We start from the raw sequence: 22,806 nt of genomic DNA on the forward strand, positions 1-22,806 counted from the left end.
ACTTACAGAGACCCCAGGCGTGCAGAGACTGAAGGCACTGGTAAAAAAAACAAGGCTCCAGGAATTGACGGAATACCAACTGAGATGTTTCAACAAATGGATGCAACGCTGGAAGTGCTCACTTGTCAATGCCAAGAGATTTGAAAGACAGCTACCTGGCCAACTGACTGGAAGAGATCCATATTTGTGCCCATCCCAAAAAAAGGTGAGCCACAGGATGCAGAAATTATCAAACAATATCATTAATATCATCCACAAGTAAAATTTTGATGAAGATAATTCAAAAATGGTTGTAGCAGTGCATTGACAGGGAACTGCCAGAAATGCAAACCAGATTCAGAAGAGGACATGGAATGAGGGATATCATTGCTGATGTCAGATGGATCTTGGCTAAAAGCAGAGAATATCAGAAAAATGTTTACCTATGTTTTATTGACTATGCAAAGCATCCAACTGTGTGGATCATAGCAAATTATGGATAACATTAAAAAGAACAGGAAAGACAGAACACTTAACTGTGCTCATGAAGAACCTGCACATGGACCAAGAGGCAGTCCTTCGAGCAGAGCAAGGGAACATTGCGTGGTTTAAAAACAGGAAAGGTGTGCATCAGGGTTGGATCCGTTTACCATACTTATTCAATCTGTATGCTGAGCAAATAGTCCGAGAAACTGGACTACATGAAGAAAACCATGGCATCAGGATTGGAGGAATATCAATAACCAGCATTAAATAAATACATCCATTAAATATCCCACCCTGAACCTTGCTTCATGGTGTTGCCCATGTAAGAAGCAGCTTAATCCAAAACCCAGCACCAGAAATTCTAAGCACTTGGTAAAATAAGTCAATAAATTTTAGTGGTTATTGTTTGTTATGGCTTGAATTGTGTCCCCAAAAAATATGTGTCAACTTGGCTAGGCCATGATTCTCAGTATTGTGTGGCTGCCCACCATTTTGTGATGCGATTATCCTATGTGTTGTAAATCCTAATCTCTATGATGTTAATGAAGCAGGATTAGAGGCAGTTGTGTTAATGAGGCACGACTCAATCTACAGGATTAGGTTTTATCTTTAGTCTGTCTCTTTTGAGATATAAAAAAGACAATGGGGCAGAAAGGAGAGGGACCTCATGCCACTAAGAAAGAAATGCCAAGAGCAAAGCACATCCTTTGGACCTGGGGTCCCTGTACTGAGAATCTCCTAGACCAGGGGAAGATTGATAACAAGGACCTTCCCCCAGAGCTGACAGGGAGAGAAAGCCTTCCCCTGAAGCTGCCACCCTGAATTCGGACTTCTAGCTCACCGGACTGTGAGAAAATAAATTTTTGTTTGTTAAAGCCGTCCACTTGTGATATTTCTATTATAGCAGGACTAGATAGCTAAGACATTGTATTTTGTCTTTTTTCTTATATCTTTAACCTTTCCCCCTTCATCTTGTCCACAGGTTTATATTTTTCTTTCTCTTATTCTATTCTCAAATTAAAGAACAACAGAATATATTTTCACCAGTACAAGTTCTCAGGGCACGTGAGGTCTCTCCTTCATGATACACCTTGGTGAAGCTGCCAGAGATTTACTCTGTCCGTATTATCTTTAAATTACTCCACTGTAATTACAGCTCTAAGCTTCATCTCTCTCTTGGGCTCTAGACCTGTCTTGCCATCTCGAGGCAGAGCATGGAACAGTGGTTATGAGCACAAACCTTGGAGGTGGAAAATCCTATATTAAAATTCTGGCTCTGTCACTAACTGTGTGACTTTAGGCAAATTACTTAGCCTCTCTGAGCTTTAATGTCTTTACATGTTAAATGGGGGACATAAGAGTACCTATCTCATAGATACAAATAATTAATGCACTTGGCTGCTAACTGAAAGCTTGGAAATTCAAGTCTACCCAAAGGCACCTCAGAAGGAAGGCCTGGCAATCTATTTTCAAAAATTCAAGCCTTGAAAATCCTCTAAAACACAACAGTTCTACTTTGACATACATGGGGTCGCCATGAGTCAGGTCAACTCAACAGCACCTTTTTGTCGTTGTTGGTTTTGTTGTTTTAATCTTATACGATTTCTGAAAGGATTAAAGAAGCTAACCTAAGTAAAGGGTTAACAGTATCTGGTTCATCATAGCTATTCAAAAAAATGTAGCTATCAAAGTCATTATATTTATCCATCCTACTACATAAACCTCCACACCACCCCCAGTTCAGCATAAATCCCCAACTCACATACCCTGGCACCTTGTACCCACCCACCTTCACAATTTTTTCTCTTAGCCAGAAAGCACTACGCCGTTTTGTGCCTCAAGCCAGCGCCTGCTGTGCATTTCTTCTAAAGGGCTCAATCTTGTTTGTGCAGAAAGACAAATACGCCCACACAAACCACATGTTTGCTATCACACCGTGTTTCATATAAGCCTTGTGGACAATCACAACAGGCAAGGGGAAAAGGCAGCCTTAGGAGAAAATGTACTTGGATGTGCCTGCCGGAGAAGGTGTGGCCATGACAACCTGTGCACACACATGGGTCTAATAGAGATTTTTCTGTTTGGGGTTTGGTTTTCTTAACTACCAACCAGATCTAATCTGTCTCGTGTATTTGGAGTAACTGACTACTGTTCTATGTCCTGTAGTATTCCTGTAGCCCAGTTACACCTTGCTATTACTGCGGGCATTGTAACCTTTTGTGAAAGGCTTGCCTCTTATTTCAAGATGGACTGAGGACACTTGAGTTGTGTCTTGAAGCGTTTAAGTCATTAACCAACTTATTTCGAAACCCAGTAACTCCTTCAACACTTAGTACTTCTGCAAGTGTCCCAGGGCATCATATCTGAAGATTCAGTATAACACCCATGTTGAAAGAGCAGCTGTTTGTTTGTTTTCAGTCCTTTGTACTAGAACACCCAAATATGCAGGTAATGGATTATGAGGAGGGGAGAGAAGAGTGACTTCCAACTGCTTTTCTTGCTCTCATTGATCTAGAGAAGTTGAACTCTATTTTCTAGTCTGGTGCTTTTTAAACTTTTAAAGATTTATTCATTCATTAATAAAATATTTACTAAGTGCCTCCTTTGGATATGAAGAGGGCACACTAGGGACACAGTGACCACAGTGTGGCTCTAGGATTTCTCTGCAGCCAAGGTTCAGGGCAGTGCGTCTGGAAAGGGGAAGGCCTGAGCCTTTCCATGAAGCCACACATGCAGGGCAAGGGTGTTCTTTCTACTTTAATTATTTATTTGTTTGGGGTGAAGGGCCACCTACTTTGAGGATTGGAAGACGGTCCAAAACCTTCCAAAGCCATCCCTTGGCCCTAGTTCTGAGTGTTAAACAAAACAAACATGATGCCTACTTTCAAGCGGGTTACAATCCAGTGGAAGACAAAGACACTAAATGAAGCAAACAAAAGATTTGGATGAAGATGGTAAGAAATGCTGTTAAGGAGTCCCAGAAGGTACTGTGATCAAAAATAACAAGGAAGACCAGGGGAGATGACATTGAAGGTGAAACTTGAAAATGAAGAGTCGGGCCTAGAAAGAGCAGGGGAAAAGGTGTTTCAGGGGATGGAACAGCCCATGGGCCTTGAGGTGGGAAAAGAAGAGCAGTGAGGCTACAGCATAGCCAGCAGGGGTGAGTAACACCAGGTCAGAGAGGAGAACTAAGCAGCATTCCCACAGGGCCTCAGAGGCCATGCTAAGGAGTTTGTGTTTATGTCAAGTGCCATGAAAAGTCATAAAAAGGTTTTAGAGAGTAAAACCACTACCGTCCTTTTTTTTTTTTTTTTTTTAAAGTTAAATCTTACTTGGAAGACCATTATTTAAAATAAATAAAAGCAGAGTTTCTCTGAGTAAAGTGAGAATGGGGAACCCAGAGCTTACCAAAAAGGCCTTTTCCTCCCAAGGTACCTGTAGCCTTAACTCTTTGGGGCACAGTTAACTCACTGCTCTAGGCTAAGGGAGCCATCGTTGATCTTTAAGGCTGGGAACGATACCAACTAGGGATGAGTGAAGTGCCTGGCATCAGGACCTAGAGCCCAGTTACCACTGGAGAAAACAGATTGGAAATGATGCCACTCAAGACAGTTATGAGGTTTCTGTCAGCCTCATTTGGCAGACTAGGCCAGGATTAGGCAAGATAAGTGTGACCAAAGCTCTTCCATAATCAACCTGGACACATGCTGCCTATGTGTCCAGGTTGATTAAGGAAGAAAATAACCCAGGAGAGGATGGGGGTGGGGGGAAGGGAAAGGGTCAAGGGAGTAGTAGAACCCACCTGGAGGTTAAAGAGAATATTAGTTAGGCAAAGGCATGGAAGAAGTGGACGAAGAAGAGAGTACCACTGAGGAATTTGGTAGAGATATTCTGGGTGATGCAATCCAAAATGCAGCATGTGAGTTATTAGGACCAGGTGAAGTTGAAGGTTGCTGGAATATAGGAGGACCAGGAATTCTGGGGTCATTGTATGGCTCAGCATCAGGAATGGTTAGAAGGATGCAGAGGAAAACTGTAGGCTAGGTAAACAAACAAACAAACAAAAAACCCACTGCCATCGAGTCGATTCTGACTCATAGTGACCCTACAGGACAGAGTAGAACTGCCCCATAGAGTTTCCAGGGAACACCTGGTAGATTTGAACTGCCGACCTCTTGGGTAGCAGCCGCAGCACTTAACTACTACGCCACCAGGGTTTCCAGGCTAGGTAAAGATGAGGGTTAATCAATAAATGATGGTGTCAAGAGTAGCAAGAAGATGATACAACTGAGTTATGTGGACTTAAAGGGAAAAATTGTTTAATAAATATTTCAGACACACAAAAAAGTATAAAGAAAATACTAAAAACACCTTTGTATCTATCACCCAGCTTAAGAAGTAAAGCTTTATACCAAAACTTTTGCAGCCCCCTTCTTATCTGCCCAAATATTTACCATTGCCAAGCATGTCTATGTGTTTTTATTACATATACATGTATCCTTTAACAAAACATTTTAATGTTTTAAACTTTGTATAAATGATATACTATGTATTTTTCTGCAATTTCCTTTTATCATTGAACATTAAATTGTGAGTTATCCAGGTTTACATATATATTGGTAGTCACATATATATATTTCATTCACATTCATGGATGCACAGTTTTTCATTATATGAATATTCAATTTATTTATCATTCCTCCTCTTGGTGAACATTTGTTTCCAGTTTTTGTCATTTCAGACATTGTTCCAGTGAACATTTTTATATGTATCTTCTTGCGTATTTGGGTGAGAGTTTCTCTGGACCCACCTAGCAGTGAAACTATTGGGTCGTAGGGTAAGTGCCTCTCCTTCTTCTTTTTTTTTTTTTTTAAGATAAAGTAATGTATATTTCTGGGTAAAAATTTCAAACCGTACAAAAGGGCATTAAATTGATTAAAAAAATAAGTCCTGCTTCCCACCTCTCACCCACTCTTAGTCCTTTCCCTAGAGACACCCTAAGGAATATTCTAGCATCATTCTCTATCTATTATTCTGCAACTTGATTTTCTCATTTGTCGTTTATTGCATTTCGGACGTTGCTATGAGTCAGAATCGACTCGACGGCAATGGGTTAGTCTGTATATGTCAGTGCGTGAAAACCTCCCTCTTTTTTTAAATAGACGAAGAATATTGTACATAATAGATGCATCATCGTTTATTTAACTAGTTCCCCTAGTGAGGGGCATTTATGTGGATCCATTTTTGTTATAAACAATGCTGCAATGATCATACACATTGCTGTGAGTATAACTGCAAACTAAATTCCTAGATGTTCGTAGCTGTGGTGGTTAAGGTTATGTGTCAACTTGTCTAGGCCACGATTGTCAGTGGTTTGGCAGATATTATGTAATCATCCTCCATTTTGTGATCTGATATGAGCAGCCAAACAGTTGAAAGGGGAGTCTCCTTGGGAGTTCCCTGCATCACACACACACACACATATATATTGTGTTCTGCAAAGCCCACCCTCTCTGAATCCTGCATCCAACTTATCATCCTCTGACCTACAGTTTTTTGGACGTGAGCCAGCAGCCTGCCGCCTGACCTACAGATTTTGGGTTCAACAGCCTCTGCAACCACATGAATCAGGAGAAGCCTCCAGCCTGACATCTAACCCACAAATTTGGAACTTGCCAACCATGAGCCATTTCCTTAAAAAAAATATATGTATTTTTACTGGTTTTAGTCTTCTAAAGAACCCAGCCTGAGACAGTAGCTATTGCCAATTTGCCTTCCCAAAAGGCTGCATCCATTTTTACACTCCCAACTAAAATGTCTGACAGTGAAACAGTCTTTTGAAAGAAAAAAGAAAGGACACTGCCAGAGACCATGATGTTGACTTCACAAGGGAAGAATGAGTCTCCCTTTACAAGGAGCTTTCTTACCAATTTTTTTTACTTTCAGTCTCCTAACAACCTTTGGGGACAATTGAGCTGGTGGTAAGTGTTGTGATAATACCAAAAAAACCAAAACCACTGCCATTGAGTCGATTCCAACTCATGGCAATCCTGCAGGACAGAGTAGAACTGCTCTATAGGGTCTCCAAGGCTGTAAATCTTTACAGAAGCATACTGCCACATCTTTCTCCTGAGGGACACCTGGTGGGTTCTACCCACTGACCATTTGGTTAGCAGCCAAGCACTTTAACCACTGTGCTACCACGGCTTATTTTGCTATAATAATAATTATTTATTTTACAAACATTTAGTGCCAAGCTCATGTTACATACTGTTATGGATTTAATTGTGTCCCCCAAAAATGTGCATCAATTTGCTAGGCCGTGATTTCCAGTATTGTGCGATTGTCCACTATTTTGTGTTCTGATGTGATTTTCCTATGTGTTATAAATTCTGCCTTTATGATGTTAACGAGGTGGAATTAGAGGCAGTTATGTTAATGAGTCAGGATTCCATCTACAAGATTAGATTTGGTCTTAAGTCAATCTCTTTTGAGATATAAAAGATAGAATTGAGCAGAGAGACCTAGGGACCTCATACTACCAAGAAACAAGAGCTGGGAGAATAGCACATCCTGTGGACCTGGGGTCCCTGTGCTGATAAGCTCCTCACCCGGGGAAGATTGATGGCAAGGACATTCCCCCACAGTCAACAGAGAGAGAAAGCTTTCCTCTCAAGCTGGCACCCTGAATTTGGACTTCTAACCTACTAGATTGTGAGAGAATAAATTTTTGTTTGTTGAAGCCATCCACCTGTGGTATTTCTGTTATAGCAGCACTAGATGACTAAGACAGATACTAACTGTGGGTGGGGCAGGGAGCTAAAGATAGCCAGAACCAGAACCCTGTCCTCTGAGGTACTTTCATCTGCACTCCCTCCAGCCCCAGCCTCACTTCTCTGCTCCCTTTAAAGCCAACTCCTGGAAAGCGTTGACTACACTCCCCATCTCCAAATCCTGTCCTTCCTGTCCCCCCCTCCTTTTTATATAATTGTATTGTGTTTTCTGTGAAAGTTTACACAGCAAATTAAGTTCCCATTTAACAATTTTTTTTTTTACAAATTGTTCCATTATATTAGTTACAATTTTTGCAATGGGTCAGCATTCTTATTATTTCCATTCTGTTTGCTCTGTTTCCAGTCATCTTAGCTTCCTTGCCCCATTTTTGCTTTTGGGTAAATGTTGTCTGTTTGGTTTCGTATAGTTGATTGTTTGAGAAAGCATATTCCTCACAGGTGATATTGTTCATTTTATAAACCAATCTATTATTTAGCTGAAAGGAGACCTCTGGTAATGGCTTCAGTTCCATGTTAAAAGGGTATCTTAGGGTCATAGTCTCCTCTAGTCTCTATCGGTTCAGTAAGTCTGGTCTTTTTTAAGGAATTTGAGTTTTGTTCTACACTTTTCTCTCATTCTATCCAGGACCATATAGCATACCACACATATTTTTTGGTTATTACTGTTGTTGCAAAATTGTATATAACATTTACTGTAATTCTCTTTTATTTTTTTGAACCTCTCAGTGTCTTCATTTACCTTGGTCAAGTTGTGCTAACTTTCCCCATATTGTGTATTGCCTTTGCCATCACCAAAAATAACAGATGTCTACTAGAATTATCTAGCAAGTGATTTCCCCTCCCGCCCCCTCCCAACCCTGGCAATTGTCAAAGAACATTGCTTTCTGTGTATATACCTATGCTTGACTTTTTTTTTTGTCCTTTTGTGATTGACTTATTTCACTCAGCATAATGCCTTGCAGATTCATCCATGTTATAAGATGTTTTCCGGACTCATCATTATTCTTTATAGTTGCACGGTATTCCATTGTGTGTATATACCCCAATTTGTTTATCCATTCATCTGTTGATGACACTTAGGTTGCTTCCATCATTTTGCTGTTGTGAATAATGCTACAATGAACATGGGTGTGCATATGTCTATTCATGTCACTGCTCTTATATCTCTAAGATATATAACATAGGAGTGGGATTGCTGGATCATAAAGTATTTTTATTTCTAGCTTTTTGAGGAAGCGCCATATGGCTTTCCGTAGTGTTTGTACAATTTTACAATACCACCAGCAGTGTGTAAGAGTTCCGATCTTCCCACATCTTTGCCAGCATTTGTTGTTTTCTGATTTTTTTTTTAAACCAGTGCCATTTTTACAGGGGTGAGATGGCATCTCATTGTGGTTTTGATTTGTATTCAACCGCTAATGATCATGAGCAACTCTTCATGTGTTTGTTGGCTGCCTAAAGGCCCTTTTTGGTGAAATGTTTGTTCATGTCCTTTGCCCATTTTTTGATTGTATTGTTTGTCTTTTTGTTGTTGAGTTGTTGACATTTTCTGTATATTTTAGAGATTAGATCCTCATCAGATATGTCATTGCCAAAGACTTTCTCCCAGTCTGTAAGTCCTCTTTTTACTCTTTTGGTAAAATCTTTTGATGAGCATAAGTATTTAATTTTTAGGAGGACGCAGTAATCTAATTCATCTTCTGTTGTTCACGCATTTTTAGCTGTGTTTGAGAACCCATTTGTACCAAAAATCAGGACCTCTTGTTTTATCCATGTGTTCTTTTCCAGGAACTTTATAGTTTTAGCTTTAACATTTAGGTCTTTAATCCTTTTTGAGTTTCTTTTTGTGTATGGTGTGAGGTATGGACCCTGTTTCATTTTTCTGCAAACGTTTTGCCAGCACAATTTGTGAAAGAGACTGTCTCTTCCCATTGTATGGACTTCGACCCCTTGTCAAAGATCAGCTGCTGATAGATGGAATGATTTACTTCTGGATTCTCAATTCTATTCCATTGGTCTGTGTGCCCGTCATTGAACCAGTACCAAGCTGTTTTGATTACTGTAGCTGTATAGTACGTACGTTTTGAGATCAGGAAGTGTGAGGCCTTCTACTTTGTTCTTCTTCTTCGGTATTGCTTTAGCTATTTGAGGCTTCTTCCTGATAGGTGCTTCTTTAACTTGTCTAGATACTTCCAAATTGCTCTCCAGTCTGGTCATAAACATTTATACTACCTCCTGGAGTCTATGAAATCTTCCATTACTCAATTTTAACATTCCTGCTTGATATCGTCCAACTTCTTAACTGAATGCAAAATATTATTTACTATGGTTTGAGCATGTATTTCCCTAACTACTAGTAAGATTGAGCATCTTTTCATATTTTTATGGGATATTCATGTTTCCTGGTCTATGAATTGGTTCATTGTATATTTTACTCATATTCATTAAATTGGGCCACTTTTCATAGAGAGATATATATATATATATGTCGTTATATATTCTAGGCACCAATCCTGAATGGTATATGCATTGCAAAACTGTTTTTTCATTTTGCTTTTGTGATCTTTTGTTGTACTTGAGTTCTTGATTTTAATCTAGACAAATTTACAAGTTTTTCTCTGTTGTGTATAAGAAGTCCTCAAAGGAATGAATGTGATCTGGAAGCATCAGTAATAAATGAGGGGGAAATCTGACTCTTCCTTTTGGCCCAGGCTTATAGAATGTATGAAAGAGTGAGTAGCCCCTACTTGAAAGAATGGAAGTGAGGAAAGCCAGACTTCTATTAAGAGAGATTTCTAGGAAAAAGACTACAATAGATAGTTCAGTTTCATATCAAACAAACAGGATTCTAGGGAGTTAAGTAGAAGGGGGTTGATAGTGAAGGAGGACAAAGAAAAGGAAAGAGAAGGGAAGGGATGAGCTCGGTGGAGGTGGAGAAGAAAAACAAATGGTTGGCCAGTGTCCAGCAGTGAGGAAGGCGAGGTTGAGGAGGGATCTGACTGGCATGGTCCAGTCCCAGGGCTCTTCTTAAACTTTAATGTGCACATGAATCACCGGCGGATCGAGTTAAAATTCAAATTCTAATTCAGTAAGTCTGGGCCCCAAGACACTGCATTGCTAATGAGCTCCCGAGTGCTGCTAATGCTGCTGACCCATGGAGTAGCAAGATGGTAGACCATCCTTTCCAGTCAAAACTTTAACAGCATTTCTTAAGATAAACCAAATGATAATCTCAGAAAGAGTGTACAAAGCCAACAGATCTACAAAAATTTTGTTTCATCCAGATTGTTTCTGTTGCTTCTTCCAGAGATTGATCCTTTTTTAAAAACCCCTAGTTTTTCAGGTAGCCAAACTAAAGCCCAAGCATTTGAGTAGCAAGGTAGGGGAACTTTGCTCTGATACAAGACACTTGGGTTCACCTCCCAGGCCCAGCAGGTATCTGGGCCAGGTAATAAGAACTAGGCTGTCCAGGGCTTCAGTAACGAGGAAGCTGAGCCAGCTCAAATTAACGGTGTACAAGTCTCTTGAAAGAAAAGGTGAGAAAAAAATGGCTAAAAGGTATGTCTAGACTCCAACAGGAAAAGTAGAAGAGCTAATCTGATTTGCCAAGAAAGCTGTACAGATCACAGTTTACTACATGCAAGTTTGTCCCAGAAAAGACAATCAGAAAAATATGAAATTCCATGTATCAGGTCTAATGACTTTGGCTTTTCCAAGTCCCTGGATTAGCCGTGTAATGTTACCATCCGAGGGAGATCTTATCATGAATGGCACACAAAAAAAAAAAAATCATGGGAACAGTAATAATCTTTCAGCATTTCTTTTTCCCAGAAATGTAATTAATATGAACCACTGATTTGTTTCTAAATAATCACAGATTATGAAATAGGTTTAATCAATAGGATATACCAGTACCAGTTCCCGCTGAGTGATTTCAGCTTATGGCAACTCCATGTGTGTCAGAGCAAAACTAGGCTCTATGTGGTTTTCAATGGCTGATTTTTCAAAAGTAGTTCACCATACTTCTTCTGGGGTATTTCTGAATGGACTGAAACTTCCAAACTTTTGGTTAGCAGCCAAACACATTAACCATTTACACCACTCAGGGACTCCTATCTTACAGATATATCAAAAAATAGGCTATACCAAAAAAAAAAAAAAAAAAAAGCCTGTTGCCACCGAGTAGATTACAACTCATAGCAACCCTGTAGGATAGAGTAGAACTGCCCCATAGAGTTTACAAGGAACACCTGGCAGATTTTATGTCCATACGATATAATAGGGTATAAATGTGGTTTCAGAAATAAACAGTGACTTTTAAGCCCAAGGCTTAAAAGAAATAAAGGGAATAAGTCCAAGTCTTAGTTGAGAGTTTGTCATTTACTAGCTCTATAACCTGCAGGCAAAGCCCTTCACGTCTCTGCATCTCAGTTTCCTCATTCGTTAAATGAGGGAAATTATGCCAATTCTATAAGATATAGTCCATGAGTGCCCTTTTATTTGGTTAATTTTAGCTCTTCAGTGGAAATTTCTGTAGAGGATGTAAGAGCATCCATGTGCTCAGCAAATGCTTGGGTCCTTTAGTCTGACAATCTGAGAAACTAGAGAAAAAAGCAACCATCTCTGGAAGGGGCAGTGAAAATGTTGTGGCCTTAAACAAAACTGTTGTAGATTCACTGCCTTAGTTTGTCTTGAGAAACACTATAACTGAACCAAGAACTCCTAGAACCAGGGCTTTGAACCAGTTCTGCCCAGTTCAGTGATGGCCAACAAAGTGAAACCTGAACAGACCCAAATATTTTATATATGGGTGAACAGAATGGAAAAAAATTATGAGTAGATGCCCTTAATCTCCCTCTTGGAAAACCAGAGCAGCATGTGCTCTGCACAGCAACCAAATCTCTTGACTGGCAGAGTCAGAAATAGTGGTGTTCCACTCAAAGATGGCGGCTGGCCACACCACTATGAAAGTGTCACTCTCGACAGTCCTGGCAGTAATCTAATCTCTTACATCAGGCTCCTGAAAGGGCTCACTACTCCTCTTCTGAGTCTCCAATTCCGGGGCTTTGAGCTGTAATTTTTCCTGTTTCAGTTACCAGTCTGGATAACCCAATTTTTTTTCTTCTTTTTTTTTTTAATTGTAATTTAGATGAAGATTTACAGAACAAACTAGCTTCTCATTAAATAGTTAGTGCACATATCGTTTTATGACATTGTTTACCAACTCCAAGACATGTCAACGCTCTCCCTTCTCAACCTTGGGTTCCCTATTTCCAGGTTTCCTGTCCCCTTCTGCCTTCTAGTCTTTGCTTCTGGGCTGGTGTGCCCCTTTAGTCTTGTTTTGTTTTACGGGCCTGTCTAACCTTTGGCTGAAGGGTGAACCTCAGGAGTGCCTTCATAACTGAGCTAAAACGGTGTCCAGGGGTCTTACTCCCAGTGTTTATCTAGTCTCTGTCAGGCTGGTAAGTCTGGTCTTTTTTTTTTTTTGTGAGTTAGAATTTTGTTTTACATTTTTCTCCCGCTCTGTCCAGGACCCTCTATTGTGATCCCTGTCAGAGGAGTCTGTGGTGGTAGCCAGGTATCATCTAGTTGTATTGGACTGAGTTTGGTAGAGTCTGTGGTAGTTGTGGTCCGTTAGTTCTCAGCCAGTTTTTAAAAATTCAGGTCTGTTCCAGCTTCTCTTCATCAGCCAAGACTGAACTGGTTTGAACTGGTTAGAAGCCCTGCCTAGAACCCTGTTGGAGCTCAGCTGACATGGATTTTAGCTGATTTTGTTTTTCTCCATTAAATTCATTAGTTACTTCTCTGAATGGGCTCAGGCACCTGATGTATTTCCTAACTGATGATACATACACCTTCCCATTTGTAGGGAATTTATTGCTTTAGGCATCGATTCTTTTCTGCTGGGTACATTCTATGTTGGGGGTCCCTACGTCAAATTTTCTTTTCTAATTAATCTTCAGTGGCTTTTATTCACCCTGGTAGGAAATGTAGATCAAAAGACTTGCAAATTGTTTTGAAATTCAGTTACTAGGGTTTATAACACCAAACTTGCCAACCCCTTTACCTTGGAGTTAGAGTCTGAGTGCCTTCGTCTTTGTTGTTGCCTCTCTTCAAAAAAATGAAACCAAAACAAGCTCTTGGAAGATACTGAGCCTCATTGCATGGGAAACTTACTGTCTTACAGGGTTCGTCAAGGGTTTCAGAAGTTTGAGATGAGGACCGGAATTTGAGTGGACTCAAAAGTATCCCACTTTCAGCTGGACACTTGGATTCAAGTAGACAGCCAAGGCCGAGCTTTGGACAATGAAGTTGACCCATCTCTTTTGCTACCAATGATATTTCAGAACTAATCCTTGAGATGGGGGAGAACAGAGGGGATTAAAATGCTAGTTGCGATTACAACTCAAAGAGATGTCCAGCTGGAAATATTTGAAAGGATTTTGATGACCACTGGAAATTTCCAGAAGGGGTTCTGAGGTTAGAGGTTGCTTGTGTAGCCTTAAAGGCTATGTATAACAAGGTTGTTTTTCTCTCAGCATTTGACAGGTGAGTCGTGGATATCACATCTGACTTCTCGGGGGAGCTGACAAAACATCAGGGCTCTATGCCCAGCTTAGTTTAGCCATCACTCACTTTAGTCCCTTGTATAAATAGTTACGAGTCTCCAGGCCCTTCCTTTCCATTCAGGTCTTTTTTTTTTTTTTTAAGTTAAATAAAATCACTGACCATCACAAAGGAAATATTCAAAGAGTTGCATGAAAAAAAAATGGGTACAAAATGAGACTGTTTACTTTGCTGTGTTTGGATTATAAACAAATATTCACACCTGTGCTGGGCCTCCGGCTGATAAAGAACACAGCCAACTATTTGAAACAAACACATTTTCATACTTCTCATAACTCCGAGGTATTTTTAGCACGTATTGCCAAAACTGAAAATTAAAACATGGAGAAGAAAAAGCAAACAAAGTATTCCATGGGTGATTCACCACAGGAGGAGAATTGCTAAATTGGTTGAACTTCACAACCAATCTTGCTCGAAGTGGAATATCTTTAAAGTAGCATTCAAAGAATTGATGGTGATGATAGATTATTCCAACACATAAAGTGAAAGACGAGTGAATGTATTTCACCACAATATCCATGCCAAGTGTTGAAACTGGACCAAAAATCAAAGTCAAGAAAACTAACAATGATCAGTTTAATAAAAAACATGGTCAGGTCAGCCTCACTTAAAGAAGTTTCTGGTTTTTCACTATGGTCAGCCCAGTAGCGTAGTAACTCCATGATACCCAAATATTGATTGGGTTTCCAACACTTCCATGTCTGCTGACTACACAGAGACAGCGCCTGTCAACAAGTGAGCCCTCTGCTGCTTGACTCTGTGCCATTAAGTGCATCTTCTTAAAAGATCTTCAAAGGTAATTACCTGGCTATTTTTAGAGCCATTGAAGGCACTGTATCCTTGCTCATGCCCCTCACAGATTTGTGTGGATTTATTTGCTGGATTTTGATTTCCTGGAATTCAGGGTTGGCTTAGAGACTTGAGTTAGTAGCTCAAAGTTGCCAGCTGGTAGCCAGACACTGCAGCAGACACAGCCAACAAGGTTCCTCATGGGGGGAGGGAGTTGAGCTCCTTGGGTGGTCCTAGCGTTCACATGGCCAACTCTCCCACAGAGACCCAGGCAGGTTCAGAAGCAGCTGCAGTATCTGGTGAACATTGAGAAAAAATGTATGGAAGCTGCTTCCTCTGATGAAGCCTGGAGGATTTGTATTAAACTTGTAGACTAACATCCTAGGCCCTTGGGTTTTCCTTTTCCCTGTAGATGCTGGCTACAGTTACGAGTCATAAAACCATTTTGTGGTGAATCCCAAAGATTATTTTTGTTTGAAATGGCATAAACATTTATGGAGCGAGGACTGTATGCTAGAGTGGGAATGAAGACAGACTCAGAAAAAGAATCAAGTAGAGATGGTGTCTTGAAGAAAGTTGTATTCTATCAGGGGGGTGAATCACATAAAGTTGATTTTTAACACAAGAGAAAGAAGCTCTGAAGAAGGTGATGTGTTTTCTTTGGGACTATCGGAGAAAGGAAGTGGATTCAGAAGGGATGTTCGCCTCAGGCAAAGTTAATCAACCTCAGCACTAGTGATGTTTTGCATAGGATAATTCTTTGTTGTAGAGGGCTGTCCTGTGCCTTGTAAGGTATTGCCCAGTTTCCCCAACCTCTACTCACTAGATGTTCATAGCACCTCCTCCCAAGTTGGAAGAACCAAAAATGTTTCCAGACATTGCCAAATGTCCACTTGGGTGAGGGGGCAAAATCCTCCCCCCTGCCCCAGTTGAGAACCTCTGGTCTAAGACATCCTTTCTCAAAGTTGGTCCTGCAGTGCTTTTTAAAAATAGAGTTTCCTGGCCCCTCCCCCGGGAACTCAGATTGAATTGTGCTGAAATAAGGCCTAGGAATCTTCATTTTTTAAAAAGCTCTTATCCCCCACCTCCTGACACCACCACCACCCCCCGCCCGCCCCCGCCACACACACTCAAATGATTCTGAAATCGGTTATCTGGAGACCAAACTTTGAGGACTACCAGGTTACAGTGCTTGAGGCTTACCTGCTCTGTAAATAGGAACTATTCCCCTTTCATCAAAGCAGACTGACTCTGAGGAAGAGAGCCAGGACTCTGGAGTCTGTCATGGAAGATCTCAGACTCCCAAAGTAAGATGATTTACCAAATCAAGAAATGAAGGTTTAGTAAGAGTGTGAAATGTGTTCTAAGAAGGACAGTCTTCTTACCTACATATATTTTAATACACAATGAATGAAGATAATTCCTGTGTTTTAATAGGAAGCAGAATTAAATCATTACCTTGGGAACTGTGACCAGTCGTGAGATATGGAGTCCAGACTATGGAGCATATGGAGATTAAAGGGGCATGTGGCTCCCATTCCTGCTGGAACCTGAATTCATTCATTCATATTGTCAGCATTTGAGGAGAACCCATTCTGTACTCACTCCTCAATTAGACATGGATGATACGAAGATTAATTTAAAAAACAAGTCCCTGTTCCAAGGAGGTTATCTAAGTTTATCATAGATTGCTGGTCATAAGCTCGTAAAAAATAGAAACACATCCCTGAAAGAGGACAGGGACAAAGAGTCCAAAATATTTGAGACTTAAAGCCTAACAGGATTTAGAGCAGGTCATGAAATTCCTAAAAAGCCAATCTTCTCCAGGACTGTTCCTTCTTAAAGAGAGAGATATTAAATGTGGAGTCCAGGATCCCAAAACAGTTACCTCCAGTAATGCCAATGGAAGGTGCCAAATCCACAGAGAGCTAGGTTCAATCACCGGCCACTCAGTGTTGCATGGCCCTCCCTGCAGGGACTCCAGCCATTCCCTGTGTTCCGAGTAGACAAGTTCTTTGGATGCTCACCAGAAAGTTCATGTTCCACTTTCAAATGTATTTCACTCAGGCCAGTCACACCTGAAATAATAAACTCTAAGATTACGTTTCCCAAATTTTCTGTCTTCTCTCTTTTCCCTCCCACGTTGTGGAGGACATTGCAGCCCACATTCGTTGTGATTTCTTAAGAGTGACATTTTCGTGAACAGACCATATCATCGTTATCCCCCAGAGACAATGGAGCTTCATGAACTTTGAAGAGACATTTGAACCCCAGGCTGAACATGGAGAAGCTACCTAAGCCTCTCTGGGTTTCATTTCCTCCTCTGTGGAATGGGGTTGATAGATTGTCATGAAGAGTAAATTCTCCCCACTCACCCCCAATAGGGTGGATCCTCCTTTCATTCAGATTTCTACTCAGAGAGGCCTTTCTTGACCACCCTGAAGCTCTCTATCGCATTAAAAAAAATATCTCATTATCCTACTTTAATTCTCTGCATAACAATTACTATCTTCTTTACTGGTTTATTTATGAACCTGTTGATTACCTGCCTCCTCTTATCAGAACAGAAGCTCTAAGACAGCAAGCATGTGTAGGTATCTTATTCACTGCTATATATTCTTAACACCTAGAACAATGCCTGGCACATAGTAGGCTCTCAATAAATACTTACTGAATTATGTGTGCAAAGAACCTAGTGCAATGCCAGGTACTCAGTAGGTGCTCAATAAATGGTAGTCATAATTACTGTTTATAATTTTCATTGGATGACACAAGATTTTGATCTAGAAAGTTTCCCTATGTTTACAAAGGAGGCAACAGAAACTTGATATGAGAGGTGCCATGTCTGGTGAGGGCTGCTTATTGATTAATAGAAACCAGGATATTCACAGCATCATCTCCACCTACCCCAGTCTCCTTTTGATCCCTAAATGAGGCTGAATCCTTAGAAGGGAGGGTAGGGGTTTAACTCACTATAGTAATCTTTTATTTTTATGACCTCCCCTTGTCTTTGAGTTGCTTGGGAAGCTGAAATAAGCCAACTACTCTCCATTTTCCCCCTAACTTTATCCTCATGGATCAAAAGAAGCTAAACTTGGAGTTGTGGGTTTAGAGGCTGGGTAAACAAGTAAGAGCATAATGAGGCAGAAAGAGACACACCTACTGGGCAATTCCTAAGACAAAACTTAAAATAGTAGAGGCAGAATTCTTGGCAAGTGCCATGCTGTTTGGACCCTAGAAATATCTTGGTTCTTGTTTCAACAGTGTCCCCTACATACTCCACCCCATCAGTAGGGAAACATGGAGGATGATTTCAACAAGCAAGCCCTAAGCCTAATATTCTGGAGAGCAATGAAGATATCATATTTGTCCTTATATCTCCGAGATCTCACATAAAGCCTGACCTTCAGCCAGGACTCAATAAATGTGTGAAATGAATGAAAGAAGAAAAGAGGAAAGGCAAGAAGTCAGTAGGACAGGAAAGACTTTACATTAGAAAGCAATTATCACTGACCCCAAGATCCATCACGTTTAGTACACTTTCCATACTTTTTAAAGTGCTTTGTGTCTTCAAACTGACTGGCCACACCTCACCCTGTCACCAAGAATTGGCTTCTTCCTTCACTCCCCCAAAAAAATCCAATTTCATTCATTCACTCTTTCATATCCTACTATCCCCTTCCACACGCCGCTCATCCTCACTGTCATTTGAGACGACGCAAAAAAAAATTGTTTACTTGCACACTGGTTAGGATTCCGCAAACCAGCTGCCATTAATAATCCGCCACCACCTCCGGTTGCCATCAAGTCTGTTCCAACTCGTGGCCTCTCCATGTGTGTCAGAGTAGAACTGTGCTCCACAGAGTTTCCAATGGCTGGTTTTTTAAAGGAGATTGCCATACCTTTCTTCAAGACTTCTCTGGGTGGACTTGAACCTCCAACCCTTTGGTTAGTAGCCAAGCACGTTAACCGTTTATACCACCCAGGAACTCCTCCACTAAGATTAGGATCCTTTGAATTTCTGACTTTGGGATTGTAACTATTTTTCTAGGTGCTGATCTCAGAGAACTATGGAGTCCTCCTTTCTATGCTTTTGTTGGAAAGAGCAGCAGAATAGAAATAGTATGGGTTTGAAGTCTGCCTCTGCATCTCAATAGCTGTATATCCTTGGTTAAGTTACTGAAACTCTCAGAGCCTCAGTTGACTTACCTGTAAAAGGGTAAAAATAACTCTATTGGGTTGTGAGGATTAAATTATACGTGTATCCAGAAACTGCAGTTTTCACTATTATCTTTCTAAGGTTTCATCTCCAGAACAGTAAGAAAACCAAAACAAAGGCCATTGCTGTTGAGTTGATTGCAACTTACAGTGACCCTACAGGACGGAGTAGAACTGCCCCATAGAGTTTCCAAGGATCAGCTGGTGGATTCAAAGTTTTGGTTAGCAGCTGAGCTCTTAACCACTATGCCACCAGGGCTCCAAAACGTGAAAAAGGACCTGATTTTTCACTTTCTGCCCTGCAGTAAGAAGAACTAGCCAAAATCTTTAGCTCTTCTTTGAAAATATTTATTTTTTCCAACATTTTTTTAATGGTACTTTGGATGAAGGTTTACAGAACAAACAAGTTTCTCATTAAACAATTAGTACACACGTTGTTTTGTGACATTAGTTAGCAACCCAACATGTCACCACTCTCGCCTTCTTGACCTTGGGTTCCCATTACCAGCTTTCCTGTCTCCTCCTGCCTTTTCATTCTTGCCCCTGGGCTGGTGTGCCCATTTAGTCTCGTTTGTTTTATGGGCCTGTGTAATATTTGGCTGAAGGGTGAACCTCACGAATGACTTCATTACTGAGCTATATATAAGGGTGTCCAGGGATCACGCTCTTGGGGTTTCTCCAGCCTCTGTCAGGCCAGTAAGTCTGGTCTTTTGTGCGTGCGTGTGTGAGTTAGAATTTTGTTCTGCATTTTTCTCCAGCTCTGTCCAGGACCCTCTACTGTGATCCCTGTCAGGGCGTCAGTGCTGGTAGCCAGACACCATCTAGTTGTGCTGGACTCGGTCTGGTGGAGGCTGTGGTAGCTGTAGTCCATTAGTTGAAAATATTTATTTTATATTTTTAAAAGCCAGGGTTGAGTTTTAAGGAAGACCTTGGAGGTCTTGATTCTTGGGTCTGATGAACTCAGAAAAAGACACCTGACTCCAAATTCTTACATGGGAAGGTAACTTTAAAAACAAAAAAGGCATACCACCTGCTGATTTCTTTATCGAGAAATCAAGAATTATGCAACTTAGAGTCACAGGCAATCCACATGCGAAATGGGAAGGCATAGAAGGGACAAGTTTAATCAAGTTTATGGGCATTTTGAGACTTGTAACCACATAATAAGCACAGGTGAAGAAATCTTCAGTTACAAGGCTGCCGTTTGCCAAGTCAAGCCTCAGAATAAACATGAGCTGATACGATTGTTTTCTACAGCTCTGGCATGATAGAGTAAAAGGGCAGTGCTGTAGAAAGCCTGGTGTGGAAACACTTGGATCATTGAATAGTTTATGAAAAATTATCTCAGATCATACTTAGTGGCCATATTACAGAAAGTGTTAGAAAGAACAATAACATATTGAGGTTGATGATGTAATGATATGAATGGTTGGCTATTTTTCATTGACAGGAAAAGCAGGTGTATAAACATCAATGTAGGAAGCTCAGTGTGAGGAGTATTTTCTTTTAAAGGACCTCATTTGGCATCAGAGCATCTTTCCTTTAGACCAAAGGTCAGCAAGCTTTTTCTGTAAAGGTTGGCTTGGTGGGCCTTACAGTCTCTGTTGCAACAACTCAACTCTGCCATTGTAACAAGAAAACAGCCATGAACCAATTGTAAAAAATGATCATGTCTGCCTTCCAATAAAACTTTATTTACAAAAAATGTTGTGGGCCAGACTTGGTTCAGGGGCCATAGTTTTCTGACCCCTGCTTTAGGCCAATATACACTCTCTGTTCGTTCCCCCAGGTCCCAAACTACTTATATTGCCAGCATGACATCACATTCTTCATGTGTAAGAAGAATTTAGTTTGGCCTTTTAATAGAGTGGATTTGTGTTGTATATTTTGGATCTGTGACTTAGTCCAGGAAATATTCCTACCATAAAAATATCATAGTGAGATTATATCTTCCCTTCTAACCTTACATTTTCCCCTTGGGTGGTTTTCAGGACACTGCTGTCAACTGCCTAGTTCAACTTTCATCTCTAGTTTTAATCCCATCTTTCAACAAATTCTCCAACCACCAACAAACCTTTATCCTTCACACAGTAGAGAGGCCTCAGTTTTGCCCAAACATACTGGATGAGCAAAGACAAGTGTATTTAAGACTGTGTCTCATTGATGTACACCACACAGTGCCTTGCAATGCACAGATGTTCAGTAAATATTAAGTAATTGAAAAAGTGAGCAAGTGAACAAATGAATGAATGAATGGCTATCAAGTATCCATTGAGTCAATGAGTCAATATATTACTAGATCAATGTATATCTGGGTTTTTTTTTCCCCCAGATCTGTAGTCAAGGGCTTTCTGAGCACGTTTTGTTTAAAGATTCATCAATAAGGCCAGGGAAGTCTTTCATTCTTTTATCCAACAAATATTTATTCAGGAGTGTCTGCACCTTGCTTTGTAGATATAATGATAAACAAAATAGACAAATTCCCTGCCCTCTTGAAGCTTTCATTCTATTGGTAGGGCGGTCAATAAGCAAACTGGTCAATACATAATAAACTGCCAGATGATTGACTTCTAGGCTCAGTCTTCAATGGTCATACTTGCCATGCTCCTTTGCACTCACAATTATTGGTTGAAGGAATGATCAAGGTCTGTGAGCCAGTCCCTCCCTGCCTCAGTTTTCCACCTGCAAAATAGAGCTGCAAAATGGTCTTAGGGTACAGTTAGGCCCATAGGAGCAATGAGAGCTGGGTTTATTTCAGGCACTGTGAGTAACTCTGTCTTAAGTTACCAAGTGCTTCTGCAACAGAAATATTATAAGTGGATGGCTTTAAAGAACAAAAATCTATTTTCTCACAGCTCTGGAGGCTAAAAGTTCAAATCAGGGTCTCAGCCGTGTTGATTTCTTCCTTATTGGTAGCCCTGGGTGCTCCTTGGTTCCTTGGCAGTCCTTTGTTTGTGGAGGGATCCTCACATGGCATCTGTCTTCTCCCTGTGTATGTCGCTGTGTCTATGTCCTTTTTATAACTCAGAAGTAATTAGGTTTAGGACCCACCCTACACTGGCAAGACCTCATTAACATAACAAAAGGAAAATCCTGTTTTCAAACAGGATCACAACCACAGGTACTGGGGTCAAGACTTCAATACATATTTTGGAAGGGACACAATTCAATCCACACACAAGTCAATCCATAACAAACTCTCTTGCTCCAGCATTGGGTGAGGCTTCTTTCAGTAATGTGAAGTTTCCCAGGCTGGTAGCTGGCAAGGAGCTGTAAAATGTTGGTGGCAGCTTCAGTAACTAGAGCCAGTGGGCTGTCCTTGACAACCTGAAGTTCGTGCCATCTCAGGGCCATATCAACAACAGCACCATAAACATGGCTGGGGCTCATGGCAATGACAGTCCTGGGAGCATCTGCTTTTTCTCTCTTAAAGCCCGGAGCAACACTCCCCAAGCCTAGGTTTCTGAGAAGATAAACAGAAAAGGGGATTAGCCGCCAAAACTGAAACAATTGAGGATGTTTGCTGCTGCTGCAGTTGGACCAGCCACTGCTTGTCCAGACAAAGGCCGCCTCCACTGCAAAGTTTTGAAGGAAAGCTAAGCCAGTGGCAAGAGACAGGGAGGAGGAGACCTGAGGAGCAGACCTTATTCAGACCCCGCCATGGGGCAGAGACAGTATGTTTATCACCCAGAAGAGCCAAGCTAGTTCCAGAATCTGAGAGTTCTTTCAGGGATGCATCTGAAGGATCAGATGTTTGTGACATGCCTCGTATATGACCACAGAAGAGGGCTGCAGAAGAGGAAGAGAACAACACAGTCACGTCCTCTTCAGAGAAGGCACAGTTTAGGAGAGCAGTCATGGTCCATTATCCTGCTGATAATCATATCTTGCCCGTATACAGAGCTCTGTGCTT

This window comes from Loxodonta africana, chromosome 22, assembly GCF_030014295.1.
Source record: "Loxodonta africana isolate mLoxAfr1 chromosome 22, mLoxAfr1.hap2, whole genome shotgun sequence".
Lineage (NCBI taxonomy): Eukaryota > Metazoa > Chordata > Mammalia > Proboscidea > Elephantidae > Loxodonta > Loxodonta africana.